This window comes from Lathyrus oleraceus, chromosome 5, assembly GCF_024323335.1.
Source record: "Lathyrus oleraceus cultivar Zhongwan6 chromosome 5, CAAS_Psat_ZW6_1.0, whole genome shotgun sequence".
In the NCBI taxonomy this organism is placed as follows: domain Eukaryota; kingdom Viridiplantae; phylum Streptophyta; class Magnoliopsida; order Fabales; family Fabaceae; genus Lathyrus; species Lathyrus oleraceus.
The window spans coordinates 103,951,585-103,968,463 of NC_066583.1; positions in this window are offsets into that span (position 1 = coordinate 103,951,585).

Below are 16,879 nucleotides of genomic sequence, written 5' to 3' on the forward strand. Positions count from 1 at the left end.
CGGTTGGATTTGTTCTTGAGTTCTTCAATCAGGCAGAAAAATAAAACGAAGGAATAAAAAAACTAGATTCTAACGTAAGGTTAGATCCGTTAAAAGGTACACAATAGTTCCCGGTGTAGAAACTATTGTGTGAAAAATTAATTAAGTGCTAGAAAAGAAAATAGAATTGCTAAAGAAACAATATAACAATTATAAAAGAGGTACTATAAGGAATATGCTTAAGCTGCTGGAAAAAGAAAAATGCAAAGAAAAACTAAAACTGGAAAACTGTCTGGGAGCGTGGAACCGAGGAAGGGTTTGCAAAGCTGGTATTTATATTGGCACTTTCCGTAACGGTCTTCAGAAGTAGTCCGCGTCAAAGGGTCTTCACGTAACGGAGGTATAGGCGTGGAAATAGGATTCAGCGTGCAAATAGGACTCAACGTCCCTGAAGGCAAAAATTTAGGGGAATGGTGTGACGTCCGTCACACCATGTGTGACGCTCGTCACAGGCATGTATACAGCGTGCCGCTCGTCACAGCCTCTGTGACGCTCGTCACAGGCACAACGCCTGTGCCTTCTTTGGACTGGGCTTGGCTTTTGCTATTTGTTTCCAAAAACTTCTTTTTGCACCTCCTTTTCTTCCTTTTTTTACTTTTGCTTCAAATAGATACCTAAGATAAATAGAAAGGAAATACCGCGTAATATCTGATAAAATGAAATAAATTAAAGTAAATAATAATATAATTTAATTGAATTAAGTCCTAAAATGTGATATAATTTCATGTTATCAACACACGTGGGTGTATGATTGTCAAAAGAGATATCTAGAAGTTGATGGATGAGAATGTAATCCAGATTCAACAATCAAGGGATATATATGATGTGAATGTGATTGTTCCTATATTCAAGATCCTTGAGAGGGTAGTCATTCAATTTGATAGTAGCAGCAACAACAATGTCAATAGATCGATATCACGTTGGTTATACTGTTAGCGGGCCTGTCCCCTACTCATCTGATAAAGTTGTGCCATATTAGTACAATGCCACAATGATTGAATATGGCCAAGAGGTTCCTCTACCCGTCGCAGATTCATTGGTGAATATTACCGATGTAGCAAAGGTGACCCGTAGCGGTCGAGTGTTTAGTTCGGTTTTCCCAAAGATAATAGAAGATGTTACAACAAGTAAGAAAGAAGAGATTCCAGTAGCGAGTCTAGTTAGTGCTCCAACGTGTCAGTCTGGTGAGTCCAGTAAGTTGAAGACTAACGATGATGATGAGGTGCTATAACTGATTAAGAGAAGTGAATTCAATGTTGTGGAGAAGCTGCTCCAGACTCCATCAAAAATCTTCGTGTTGTCATTACTGGTGAATTCTGAAGCACATAAAGAGGCATTGCAGAAAGTGTTGGAACAAGCTTATGTTGAGCATGATGTGACAATGGATTAGTTTGACCATATAGTTGCCAACATTACTTCCTGTATTAATTTGAGTTTTTGTGATGAAGAGCTTTCCGAGGAAAGCAGAAATCACAATCTAGCGCTCCATATTTCATTGAATTACAAGGAGGACGCTATGTCCAATGTGTTGGTTGACACTGGGTCATCTTTGAATGTGCTTCCGAAATCAACTTTATTAAGACTCTCTTACCAAGGCTCCCCAATGAGGTATAGTGGCGTAGTTATCAAAGCGTTTGACGGTTCGCATAAAACTGTCATTGGTGAAGTGGACCTTCCAGTGAAGATATGTCCAAGTGATTTCCAGATTACTTTTCAGGTTATGGATATCCACCTGACCTATAGTTGCTTATTAGGAAGGCCATGGATTCATGAAGCTGGAGCAGTGACGTCTACTCTACACCAGAAGCTGAAATTTGTGAAGAACGACAAGCTTGTCGTTGTTGGTGGAGAGAAAGCATTGTTGGTAAGTCATTTGTCATCTTTTATGTACGTTGATAATGAGGAGAAGGTTGGAACGCCGTTCCAAGCCTTATCTATTGCTAATAAAATGAAGAAAACTAGGGCACCCATGTCTTTTTTGAAGGATGCACAAGAGGCTATTCAGGCTGGCAACATTGATCAGTGGGGTCGTGTTGTGGAGATTACCGAGAACAAGAATAGAGTCAGATTGGGATTTCAACTAGGGCCATTCAACACCAAAGTCAAAGTTGTGCAACCGATGTTCCACAGTGGAGGGTTCATTCATGGGAATGATCAACACTCAGCTGCCATTATTGAAGACAGTGGTGATGAAGATGAAGCTTGCGCCAACTTTGTGACGCACGACCAGACTTGCAACAATTGGGCTGCTGTTGATGTTCCTGTTTTCATTCGTCATTCTAAATAATTGTTTTCTATTATTTTGAGAAAAATACTTCTCTTATGCCTAAGAGAGAAGTGAACATTGTTGGGCATTTTTATTATTATCATCAATAAAATACCATTTTATTCATCCACATATATGATGTTTTATTTTTACTTTTTTCTTTTCTAAAAATGGTAATAAAAAAAAAACATAAATAAATAATAATCTTCCATCTGCATAATATTTGATTGCACTCCACTTCTCTAAAATCAAAATATCAAATCATTATGTAGGTTGGTTCTCAAACCTATTGAAAACAATGATCCTACTCCCTCGCCAAACTTTGATTTCCCTGTGTTTGAAGCTGAGGAAGAGATTGATGATGAAGAAGCATCTGATGAGTTATGTCGTTTGCTTGAGCACGAGGAAAACGCCATTCAATCGTTTGAAGAGCAGATTGAACTAGTCAACTTGGGTTCTGATGTTGATGTGAAGAAAGTCAAGATTGGGTCTCAATTGTGTCCAGAAGCTAAAAAGGGGTTGATTGATCTTCTTCGGGATTATTCTGGTGTGTTTTCTTGGTCCTATCAAGACATGCCTGGGTTGGATTCTGAGATTGTGAAGCATAGGTTGCCGTTGAAGCCAGAATGCCCGCCAGTCAAGCAGAAGTTAAGGAAAACTCATCCTGATATGGCAGTTAAGATCAAAGAGGAAGTGTAGAAGCAAATTGATGTTGGTTTTCTTGTAACCTCCGAGTATCCGCAATGGGTGGCCAATATTATGCCTATTCCAAAGAAGGATGGAAAAGTTTGCATGTGTGTTGATTATAGAGATTTGAATAAATCTAGTCTGAAAGATGATTTTCCTCTGCCACACATTGACATGTTGGTGGACAATACAGCTAAATTCAAAGTCTTTTCATTTATGGAAGTATTTTCCTGTTATAATCAAATCAAAATGGTACTTGAAGATATGGAGAAGACCATATTCATTACACCCTAGGGAACATTATGTTATAGAGTGATGCCTTTCGGTTTAAAGAATGCTAGTGCAACATACCAGAGAGCTATGACCACTCTTTTTCATGATATAATACATAAAGAGATTGAAGTTTATGTTGATCATATGATTGCTAAATCAAGTGATGAAGAAAAACATGTTGAGCATTTATTAAAGTTATTCCAGGATTTGAGGAAGTACAAACTCCGCTTGAATCCCAATAAGTGTACTTTTGGTGTTCATTCTGGTAAGTGTAATGGTAAATTCATGACCATCAAGCTATGGATAAACTTGACGTCAATAAAACCAGAGTCGTCATGACGTTTTTATTGTTTCCAAAGGAAAAGGGAAAAGTACGAACAAAACCCAAAGATAAGAAGTTTTCAAATCAAAACTAATAAAATGCCAGAGATTACAGGTAAGGGGGTTGGTTACACAGAGGGAAGGTGTTAACATCCAAAGTGTCCTAGCTACTCCTAGGGAGCCCTTTTTTATGTGTGCATATGTGTTTGGTATAAAAGATGTTTGAGAAAAATAGAGTGTGGGGATGGGAAAAGAATTCATTGATTATATTTTTGTGTTTGACAAGACCTTCAGACTTGTGCCTACGTACCAACATAAAAATGAGGGATCAAAACCTCGTAGTTCGTGGTATCAATTTCAAAATGAGTGGATTGCTTTTAATCAAAATTTAAGTTAAAAAGGGGTATAAAGAGCCCAAAAGTTTGAATAAGTGTTAATTCTTTTTGTCTTTTGAAATTTTAAGTTAATATGATTAAGTTCATTTACAAGTTTGATTTAAGAAAATAGTTTGAAACTTTAATGGCATAAGGCCAAAGTTTCTAATCATGAAAATAAGGTCAAATTTTAAAATCACAAGCATATACGATTTTGAAAAGGGGGAGGAATTTTTAAATTTAAGAAGTAGGAGGAGATGAAGAGACTAATCCTAAGCACAAAAATTAAAAGTTAAGAGTTGAAAAGATCTGACGAATGGGATGCAATCCAGCAGACAAGAATGTTCATATAGAAAACCCAATTTCCCTTTGGACTTTGAATCAAGCAAATATCAGTAAACAAATAGCAATATCAGACATCATGAAGATCAAAGCATCAAATAAAGATAGCCACATCCAAGCAAGCAAATCCCATAGCTAGCAGTCTTCTTTGTCTTCTCATGTAAAAGATGAAATACTCCTTGATTAACTCAGAATAAGGCATTAGACACCAGATCAAAACAACAGTTGCATCAAAACCATGTAGCAGATGAATTCAAGTGGATTCCAATGTTTGCATCATATGAAAGCTCAAATTACAATAACTTGCTCTTAGAAATGTTAGCATTGGCCAAGTCCTTTTTGCACAGGGAATGTTGCCTAGTTCTAAGTCCAAAAGTTTAGATCAAGATCAACAGTCCATCAAACATTTTTTTAGGGTTTTTGTTGTTTATCAGGTATTTTAAGGTCCTAAGACCACAAGCACAAACAAAATACACAAATAAATATATACAACCACAATATATGGCTCAAATGAGCAAAGTGAAAATGACATAAACATAAACAAGTTAAATGATATATAAATGACAACGAATGGTAAATGACTAAAAATGAAATTTCATAAAGTAAATGACTTGAAAGTAAAGCAAGGTTAATAAGAGTTAGTCAAATGCTAGTCAAAGTTAATTAAATGTTAGTGGTATTTTGCTTTTCAATTAATTAAGTCATTCTTTGGAGAACACTCAATCATCTATTCACAAGCATGGATCCTTGATCCAAGACATCTTCCAAAGGAAGGAAAAAAGGCCAAGTTTCCACATAATACCATGAAAGATGGGAGACTTACAATCTTACTTACTAGAATGCTATACCTTTAGGGTCAAGTTTAGCTCTATGTTAAGCAATCATAATTGGACTTATGTAGAAGTCACAACTGTCTGAGGTCGGACAATAAAAATTTAGGTGCTATTGCATGTTAGAGATTTGATATAATGAAACAAACTCCTAAAACATACCACACACTAAAAGAAAAGATCAAAAGGATGAACCTATCTTATCCATACTTGTATTGGTTCATCTAACACCAGGTTATTGATGAACCAATTAGCCTTAGGATATTGAGATTTCATTGGTCAATGAAAGGGATGGGAAAGAATGGGAATGAAGATGAAGAGGGAGGGGAGATGAGAGAAACACAAATTGGTCATGGGAAGAATTTTATCAAATTAAAATCATTCATTCATTTTGGGAAATAAAATATATATTTCATAAATCCCCTAAATCCAATGATTTTAATCCAACAAAAGTCAAATCAACCTTGACCAAGACCCAAACAAGTAGTCAAACATCACAAGACCATAAAAATGGCTCAACATAATTTTTTATACAATTAATCAATTAAAAATCAAATTAAAAATGCATTTAAATTCAATTTAATTTGATCAAAACATAAAATATCTTCAAAACACCAAATAAATGGCCAAGAGATTTATCCTAGGTCAAACAATGTCAAAGGACCTTAGACAAAAAATTTCATGATTTTTGAAAAGTCAGAAGTATTTTTAAATAATTAAAAATATGCATAAAAACATTTAATTCATGAAAAATATCAAAGTTAATCCAAAAAATAATTTTAATTCAAAAATGAAAGAAAAAATATTTAAATATTTTTGGTGAAAGTCCCATATTTTTTGGATTAAAAATGAAATTATTATGAATTAAACAAAATAAAGCAATTAAATAAAAAATCAGAAAATACAAAAAAAACAGGAGCCATCAAATCTCCCTCATTAATTGAGGTGGCAGATCTGATGGACAAAACACGTGCTCCATCATGTTCCCTAGTTAATGCGTGTACACGCATCGTAATCAGAAGCGAAGGCCCGGATTAGAAGATGGGGAGAAGATCTAATGGATAAGAGCATGCCACCACACCACCGGAGTTAGGGCTTCGGTTGTCTTCTTCAATGGACCTCACCACACTGGTTCACCACCAACCACTACCAAAATGAAAATCAAGGACATGGATTTAAAGAAAAAATGCTCAGGAGCTCGAATCTGGCATCAATTTTCTCCAATTCCAAGTATATAAAAAGATACAGGGATTTGAATTTTGAGGATCATGAACTGAGTTGCTTTGATTTAACCTCAAAGCAACTCAATCTTCTTGCCTACATTGGTAGGACTTCAGCACACCAAAAATCATAAAGAATGGTGAAGAATTAAGAGAGAATCGAAGAGATGAAGTTTCTGAAATTTCACTTTCGAGTTGCTTTAAATTCACTTGATCTTGATCTGGATTTGCTTGTTTCCTCTGCCTCTTGCTTGCAGTGACCAATTAAGATGAAAAGGACAATGAATTCTTGGAGTTTGAATTTCCAAAATAGAAGATGAAATTCAACTCGATTTCAATTGAAATCATCAAGAATTCTATTGAATGGAGGGTTTGGATTCTTCTGGCAAAGCTTGGGCAAGGTGTTGATGAAGTTTTGATCTCATTTCACTTGTATTTATAGGGTTATCACATGCTTTCCACACACTTCCATTTGAAATCCAAAATTAGCAGCTTTTCATCATGCGCTTGCATGGGCATGTACAAAGCCGAAAGAATGATTTGAAAAGGCCCAAAATCATGCATAGGTCATGCTGAAAGCAATGCATTAAGCCATGCAATGCTGAAATGAAATTTATCATGAGAATCTTCCAAATGGTACCATGCATTACACCCATGCGCAAGTCCTTCAATATTGATCCAAATGTGATTATTTTAGACTTTTTGGAAAGGTGAGATCAAGGGGAACAACTTTCATGTTGAACACTTTTCCATTTGAAGCTTGGATAATGATGAATTTTGAGGTGGAAAATCAAACATATTTGAAAATTTTCTAAGTACCAAGTCAAATAGTCACTTCTTCCACCTTGATAACTTTTTCTATGGACTTCAAATGGAAAAAGTTACTTCATAAAAGTTGTAGCTATTTCAAACCTATTAAATTTGGTCCAAAATTTGACCTCATTTGGATTTGTCATGAAGATGTTATGCATTTTAGAAGTTGAGGAAAATCACTTGTTCAATGGTAATGGCCCAAAATGACCTATAATGTTTCCTATTGGCATATGCATTTTCAAGTTGAATTTGAACTTACTCCAAACATAAAATTTTAACTAGACATATTGAATTTGGTCATGGAATTTTAATGTACTTCATATCATAAAAAATTAGCAAGTTATGATCTTGGGAAGTTGACCTCCTAACTAGGGTTCAGACAAAATGACCTATAATCTTTCACCATAAAACATGACTTTCAAAGCAAAACTAGCTCTAGACTTCAACATGAAAGTTGTTTGGAATGTAATTATGAGTAACATTTCTCTTGGAATCATTTTCATATGACAAAAATTGTAGGGGATAGGGTCTAGGGAACCCCAATTTTGACCAGTTGACTTTCTCTGGTCAACCACCATGAACCATCTTGATAGCTTGACATTATCTTGATTTTTGGGACTCATGGATGATAATATATGTGCAAGATGATGTAATATGAAGCATACCTTGAAATATTTGATCAAATGATGAAGAACCTTACTGAGGAAGTCACACAAGATACCTAGATGAATTAGGGTTTCCAAGGGAAACAAGCTTCAAACTCTTGATGAATTCTTGATCAAAATGATATGTGAAGACCATTGGGATCCATATATGGTGTCTAGAGCCAATGTAAACCATATATTTATTGATCTCATTGCATTGAGGGTCTTAAACCCTAGATATGAGCTTGATGGAGCATGGGTGGACACACACACTACCTACAAAAGAAGTAAACTATACATTGACATATTTTTAGTATTTTGGTTAGTAAATAATGAAAAACAAAGTATGATGCAATCAAATGTGCTTGGTGATCTCTCCCAATGTAAACCCAATGAATGAGGTGTAAGGAGGATGCCAAGGTGTGATCCCAATGCTAATGCATATGATGAGATAGAATGAGGGATCTTAGGGTCAAAATTGAGGTCTTACATATTGTAACACCCCGATAATAATAAAATAATTATTTAAAATTGAGTTAATAATTTATTTATTAATTTAATTAAATAATTGGGAATTTTATTATTATTATTATTATTTGTTGGATTATTATTATTATTATTATTATTATTTGGAAAATATATAAGTTGGAAATAAGAGAAAAGAGCCTCATTTGGAACAGAAGGGTTTCACGTGAAAAGTTGAGAAGCTGCAGAGAAGAGGAAAAAGGGCAAGAGAAAAACTGAAGAGCACGGTTGAAGAACGGAAAAGCTAAAGCTTAGAATCGCCGGATTAACTCAGGTAAGGGGGGTTTATCGTCGATTAATGGGTATTATGGGATAATATGTCGTGGGTAGTGATAAGCCGTTAAGTTAGCCCTAATTGAAACTGTATATGCTGAAATTGATGTTGGTTAAACTGTGTAAAATCTGTAAATTGAATCGGTAGTTGTGTGAGTCTTGAATGTTAGACTAGGGCAAGAACCCCAACCAAAAACTTGAATCGGTACTACCAATTTACCAAAACAAATTGTTATGTTTAGAGATGGTTTCAGATGAGGAAACGGCCGGAAAACCGGATCTGCGTAAGCTGACAGAACCCTGGAATAATGCAGAAAATCTGAGTCTGCGCGCGAGCGGTCGACCATAGGGTCGGCGTGCGCTGACCCGTGAGGCATGCGCCGACTGCATGCGTCGACGCAAGGGACTTTTGCGCCGACCCGTGAGGCATGCGCCGACTGCATGCGTCGACGCAAAGGAGTTTCGCGCTGACTCCCTCCAGTTGAGCAGAGTGGAAAAATTGGATATTTAATGTGGTGTACATAATTGAGAGCTGACCTATGTTGGTATACGATGTGATAGGGAATTATACCCCGCTGTTGTGAGCAGTATAAGTATTAGTAGAGAGTGCTAATACTGTGTTTAATTGAATTGCATAATAATGATGTGTTGAGGATGTATGATGGCATGCATAGTGATGTGAATATATATATTATGCCTGTGTTGTGAATGGACTGTTGTATGGCTTATATGTGTGAGCTTATGTCCGTTGTGAATTGTTGTTGATGCTGCATTGCTAGATGATTAGCGTGCATAGCATAGCCTTCGGGGCTGTAGCTAATTCCCATGGCGAGGAATTAGTGAGTGAATCATTGTGGAGTTGTCGTTGATGTTTGCATACTAGATGATTAGTGTGCATAGTCTAGCCTTCGGGGCTGTAGCTAATTCCCATGGTGAGGAATTAGTGAGTGAGTCATTAGATCTCAATGAGTGGGACTAATGAGCTTAGTAGCCGTATCCGGAGGGATCGGTGAGCTTGGACTATATGTTCAAGAAGAGTCGGTACCGCATTTCATGGAGTCTCATTGCATAATGAATGCATGGCATAGCCTGTGGGGCTGTAGCTAATTCCCATTGTGAGGAATTAGTGAGTAAAATCGTTGTGTTGTGTTGTGGGTGTTGAGCATGTTTTGAGATTTTACATATGCTATTTGTTATTGCTGATTATGAGGTTTGCGTTGATACTGCCGTTCTGGAGTGGGTAGTCTGGTTAGGGTGATTTGATGCGTTATTTACTTAACATTACATGTTGTTGTATAATGCTTGTTATATTGATTGAGGAACTCACCCTTACAACTAATTTTCAGGTAACGAGAAATGAGTTGATTAGAAGCAGATGCTTGGAGTCTAGTGTAGTCTCCTAGGGGGTCATGCTCTGATAGATGTAACATCGGGATGGGATGTTTGAATATTTTATTGATTGGTTGTGAACCTTTTTGCATGTAAAATGTTACATGTTTGGAATAATTGAATTGATTTCTATCCGCTGCGTATTATGCAGATACTTTATATTTTGAATTAAATAAATGAGCATGACAGGTCATTTTGAGGAATGTTGTGAAATGATTGTGTGACACCCTTCGGGGCATAATTACTCTGATTAATGTGTTATTATTTTAATTAAATATTTTGGGGTATTTAGAAGGGTGTTACATTAGTGGTATCAGAGCATAGTCGGTCGAGTCGAGTCGTAATTTTTCTGTTTCCCCTGTACGGGATAGGTGTTGTGTAACCCTATCAGTACTTATTGTTTTAGTTTGTTTGGGTTTCAGAATAGAGATGGCTGGAAGAGGTAGAGACGATGCTGCGATTGCTGAGGCTCTGGGTATGCTAGCTGGAGTACTTGGAGGGAATCCAAATGTTATGGGAATGGGAGCTGCTCGTCAGTTGAGTGAGTTCCAGAAGAACAATCCTCCAATGTTTAAGGGAGCATACGATCCAGATGGCGCTCAGAAGTGGTTGAAGGAGATCGAGAGGATCTTCAGAGTAACTGAGTGTGCTGATAACCAGAAGGTCAGGTTCGGTACACATATGCTGTCAGAGGAAGCTGATGATTGGTGGGTTGCTACCCGCACTGAGTTGGAATCCGCTGGGGATGCTGAGATTACTTGGGCTGTGTTCAGAGAGAGATTTCTGAGGAAGTATTTTCCCGAGGATGTCAGAGGAAAGAAAGAGATAGAATTCTTGGAATTGAAGCAGGGTAACCGGACTGTTACTGAGTATGCTGCGAAGTTCACCGAGCTGTCAAAGTACTATACTCCCTATAATGATGCTGCTGGAGAATTTTCCAAGTGTGTGAAGTTTGAGAACGGGTTGCGTCCCGAGATCAAACAGGCGATTGGGTATCAAAGGATTAGAGTGTTTTCTGACTTGGTTGACTGTTGCAGAATTTTTGAACAGGATTCCAAGGCTAGAGCAGAGAGCTATCAGCAGAGGGTTGATAGGAAGGGTAAGAATCAGATGGATCGTGGAAAACCGTATGCAGCTGGCAGAGGTTTTCAGAAGCAGAGTGGGATGAAGAGGCCTAGTGGGGGAGACTCTAGTGCTCCTGTTAAGTGTTACAGATGTGGTCGGGTTGGACATCGTGTTCATGAGTGTACCAGTGCTGAGATGAAGTGTTTCAAGTGTGGCAGAGGTGGTCATTTGGCTGCAGAGTGTCGGTTGAAGACTGTAACTTGTTTCAACTGTGGAGAGTTGGGTCATATCAGTCCACAGTGTCCTAAGCCAAAGAAAGAGAATCAGTCAGGAGGCAAGGTTTTTGCTTTATCAGGTTCTGAGACTTTTGCAGATGATCGTTTGATCCGAGGTACGTGTTATATTAATGGCTTTCCTCTTGTAGCTATTATTGACACAGGTGCGACTCATTCTTTTATATCTGTGGATTGTGCTGCGAAACTTAAGTTAGAGATATCTGAGATGTTGGGTAGTATGGTGATTGATACTCCTGCGAAGGGTTCAGTGACTACTACTTCAGTTTGTTTGAGTTGTCCTTTGAGTATTTTTGGTAGAGACTTTGGGATAGACCTTGTGTGTCTCCCGTTAGTGCAGATTGATGTTATCTTGGGTATGAATTGGTTGGTGTTTAACCGAGTCTATATCAACTGTTTCGATAAGACTGTGATATTTCCTGAGATTGAAGAAGGAAAGAGTTTGTTTCTATCAGCGAGGCAGGTGAGTGAGGAAGTAGCAGATGGGGCAGAGTTGTTTATGCTGTTAGCGACTTTGGAGGCTAAAGATAAACTGGCGATTGGCGATCTAGCTGTGGTGTGTGATTTTCCTGATGTGTTCCCGGAAGAGGTGAATGAATTGCCGCCAGAGCGTGAAGTTGAGTTCTCGATTGATTTGGTACCTGGTACTAGACCGATATCGATGGCGCCGTATCGTATGTCTGCTGTGGAGTTAACTGAATTGAAGAGTCAGTTGGAAGAGCTGCTGGATAAGAAATTCATTCGTCCGAGTGTGTCACCGTGGGGTGCACCAGTGTTGTTGGTTAAGAAGAAAGAAGGTACTATGAGATTGTGTGTGGACTACAGGCAACTGAATAAAGTAACGATCAAGAATCGGTATCCTTTGCCGAGGATTGATGATTTGATGGATCAGTTGGTTGGTGCCAGTGTGTTCAGCAAGATAGATTTGAGATCTGGGTATCATCAGATACGTGTGAAAACTGAGGATATTCAGAAGACTGCTTTCAGAACAAGGTATGGGCATTATGAGTATTCTGTGATGCCTTTTGGTGTGACTAATGCGCCTGGAGTATTTATGGAGTATATGAATAGGATTTTCCATCCGTACCTAGATCAGTTTGTGGTGGTGTTTATTGATGACATTTTGGTGTACTCGAAATCTGAAGAAGAGCATGCTGAACATTTGAGAGTGGTTTTAGAAGTTCTACGAGAAAAGAAATTATTTGCTAAACTATCCAAGTGTGAATTTTGGTTAGAAGAGGTTAGTTTTCTTGGTCATGTGATTTCAAGAGGTGGTGTTGCTGTTGATCCTTCTAAGATAGAAGCGGTATCTAAATGGGAAGCTCCGAAGTCAGTTTCTGAGATAAGGAGTTTTCTTGGTTTGGCTGGTTATTATAGGAAGTTCATCGAAGGATTTTCCAAGTTGGCGTTACCGTTGACGATGTTGACTAGAAAGGGGCAAGCGTTTGTTTGGGATTCAAAATGTGAAGAAGGTTTCCAAGAGTTAAAGAGAAGGTTAACTACTGCTCCTATTCTGATATTACCGAGTTCGTCGGAACTATTTGAGGTTTATTGTGACGCTTCATTGTTGGGTTTAGGTGGTGTGTTGATGCAGAATAAGCAGGTTATAGCTTATGCTTCGAGACAGCTGAGGGTTCATGAGAGGAACTATCCGACGCATGATTTAGAGTTGGCAGCTGTGGTATTTGTTCTAAAGTTATGGAGGCATTATTTGTACGGGTCCAGATTTGAAGTTTTCAGTGACCATAAAAGTTTAAAGTATCTGTTTGATCAGAAAGAGCTGAATATGAGACAGAGGAGATGGTTAGAGTTTCTGAAGGATTATGACTTTGGTTTGAATTACCATCCGGGTAAAGCAAATGTAGTGGCTGATGCATTGAGTCGGAAATCATTACATATGTCTATGTTAATGGTTAGGGAATTGGATCTAATTGAGCAGTTCAGAGACTTGAGTTTGGTGTGTGAGAGTACTCACAATAGTGTTAAATTGGGAATGTTGAAGTTAACAAGTGGTATTCTGGATGAGATCAGAGAGGGTCAGAAATCTGATATGCATTTGGTTGATAAGTTGACCCTCGTGAAGCAAGGTCAAGGTGGTGAATTCAGAGTTGATGAGAATGGTGTTTTAAAATTTGGTAATCGGGTGTGTATTCCGGATGTTACCGAGCTTAAGAAGAGTATTCTTGAAGAAGGACATCGTAGTGGTTTGAGTATTCACCCTGGAGCTACGAAGATGTATCATGATTTGAAGAGATTATTTTGGTGGCCGGGAATGAAAAGAGAAATTGCAAGTTTTGTGTATTCCTGTTTGACTTGTCAGAAGTCGAAGATTGAGCATCAGAAGCCGTCTGGGCTAATGCAACCACTGGCTATTCCAGAGTGGAAGTGGGACAGTATCAGTATGGATTTTGTTTCTGGTTTGCCGAGAACAAGTAAGAATTTTGAGGCTATTTGGGTGATTGTTGATAGATTGACGAAGTCGGCTCATTTCATTCCGATCAGAATGGATTATCCGTTAGAGAGGCTAGCTGAGTTGTATATTGAGAAGATTGTAAGTTTGCATGGTATTCCGTCTAGTATTGTTTCGGACAGAGATCCTAGATTTACATCGAAGTTCTGGGAAGGGTTGCAGAAGGCTTTGGGAACTAAGCTGAGATTGAGTTCTGCATATCATCCGCAGACTGATGGTCAGACTGAGAGGACGATTCAGTCATTAGAGGATCTTTTGAGAGCTTGTGTTTTGGAAAGAGGAGGTGCTTGGGATTGTTATTTGCCTTTGATTGAGTTTACCTACAACAATAGTTTTCATTCGAGCATTGGTATGGCACCGTTTGAAGCTTTGTATGGTAGGAGATGTCGGACGCCTTTATGTTGGTATGAGTCCGGTGAGGGTGCTGTGGTTGGACCGGAGATTGTTCAACAAACTACGGAAAAGATTAAGATGATTCAGGATAAGATGAGAATTGCTCAAAGTCGTCAGAAGAGTTATCATGATAGGAGGAGGAAGTCACTTGAGTTCCAAGAGGGAGACCATGTGTTTCTTCGTGTTACTCCGATAACTGGTGTTGGTCGAGCCTTGAAGTCGAAGAAGTTGACACCTCGATTTATTGGTCCTTATCAGATTTTGGAGAAGATAGGAGAGGTAGCCTATCGTATCGCTTTACCGCCGTCGCTTGCGAATTTGCATGAGGTTTTTCATGTGTCTCAGTTGAGGAGATACATTCATGATCCGTCGCATGTAGTCCAAATAGATGATGTACAGGTGAGAGATAACCTGACTGTTGAAACATCACCTATGAGGATCGAGGATCGAGAGTTGAAGCAGTTGCGGGGTAAAGAGATTGCCTTGGTGAAGGTAGCTTGGGGAGGGCCAGCAGGTGGCAACGTGACTTGGGAACTGGAGAGTAAGATGAAGGAATCTTACCCAGAGTTGTTCGCTTGAGGTATGTTTTCGAGGACGAAAACTCTTTTAGTGGGGGAGAGTTGTAACACCCCGATAATAATAAAATAATTATTTAAAATTGAGTTAATAATTTATTTATTAATTTAATTAAATAATTGGGAATTTTATTATTATTATTATTATTTGTTGGATTATTATTATTATTATTATTATTATTTGGAAAATATATAAGTTGGAAATAAGAGAAAAGAGCCTCATTTGGAACAGAAGGGTTTCACGTGAAAAGTTGAGAAGCTGCAGAGAAGAGGAAAAAGGGCAAGAGAAAAACTGAAGAGCACGGTTGAAGAACGGAAAAGCTAAAGCTTAGAATCGCCGGATTAACTCAGGTAAGGGGGGTTTATCGTCGATTAATGGGTATTATGGGATAATATGTCGTGGGTAGTGATAAGCCGTTAAGTTAGCCCTAATTGAAACTGTATATGCTGAAATTGATGTTGGTTAAACTGTGTAAAATCTGTAAATTGAATCGGTAGTTGTGTGAGTCTTGAATGTTAGACTAGGGCAAGAACCCCAACCAAAAACTTGAATCGGTACTACCAATTTACCAAAACAAATTGTTATGTTTAGAGATGGTTTCAGATGAGGAAACGGCCGGAAAACCGGATCTGCGTAAGCTGACAGAACCCTGGAATAATGCAGAAAATCTGAGTCTGCGCGCGAGCGGTCGACCATAGGGTCGGCGTGCGCTGACCCGTGAGGCATGCGCCGACTGCATGCGTCGACGCAAGGGACTTTTGCGCCGACCCGTGAGGCATGCGCCGACTGCATGCGTCGACGCAAAGGAGTTTCGCGCTGACTCCCTCCAGTTGAGCAGAGTGGAAAAATTGGATATTTAATGTGGTGTACATAATTGAGAGCTGACCTATGTTGGTATACGATGTGATAGGGAATTATACCCCGCTGTTGTGAGCAGTATAAGTATTAGTAGAGAGTGCTAATACTGTGTTTAATTGAATTGCATAATAATGATGTGTTGAGGATGTATGATGGCATGCATAGTGATGTGAATATATATATTATGCCTGTGTTGTGAATGGACTGTTGTATGGCTTATATGTGTGAGCTTATGTCCGTTGTGAATTGTTGTTGATGCTGCATTGCTAGATGATTAGCGTGCATAGCATAGCCTTCGGGGCTGTAGCTAATTCCCATGGCGAGGAATTAGTGAGTGAATCATTGTGGAGTTGTCGTTGATGTTTGCATACTAGATGATTAGTGTGCATAGTCTAGCCTTCGGGGCTGTAGCTAATTCCCATGGTGAGGAATTAGTGAGTGAGTCATTAGATCTCAATGAGTGGGACTAATGAGCTTAGTAGCCGTATCCGGAGGGATCGGTGAGCTTGGACTATATGTTCAAGAAGAGTCGGTACCGCATTTCATGGAGTCTCATTGCATAATGAATGCATGGCATAGCCTGTGGGGCTGTAGCTAATTCCCATTGTGAGGAATTAGTGAGTAAAATCGTTGTGTTGTGTTGTGGGTGTTGAGCATGTTTTGAGATTTTACATATGCTATTTGTTATTGCTGATTATGAGGTTTGCGTTGATACTGCCGTTCTGGAGTGGGTAGTCTGGTTAGGGTGATTTGATGCGTTATTTACTTAACATTACATGTTGTTGTATAATGCTTGTTATATTGATTGAGGAACTCACCCTTACAACTAATTTTCAGGTAACGAGAAATGAGTTGATTAGAAGCAGATGCTTGGAGTCTAGTGTAGTCTCCTAGGGGGTCATGCTCTGATAGATGTAACATCGGGATGGGATGTTTGAATATTTTATTGATTGGTTGTGAACCTTTTTGCATGTAAAATGTTACATGTTTGGAATAATTGAATTGATTTCTATCCGCTGCGTATTATGCAGATACTTTATATTTTGAATTAAATAAATGAGCATGACAGGTCATTTTGAGGAATGTTGTGAAATGATTGTGTGACACCCTTCGGGGCATAATTACTCTGATTAATGTGTTATTATTTTAATTAAATATTTTGGGGTATTTAGAAGGGTGTTACACATATGCCCCTATTTAAGGACATTCTACCTGAGGATCTGAAGGT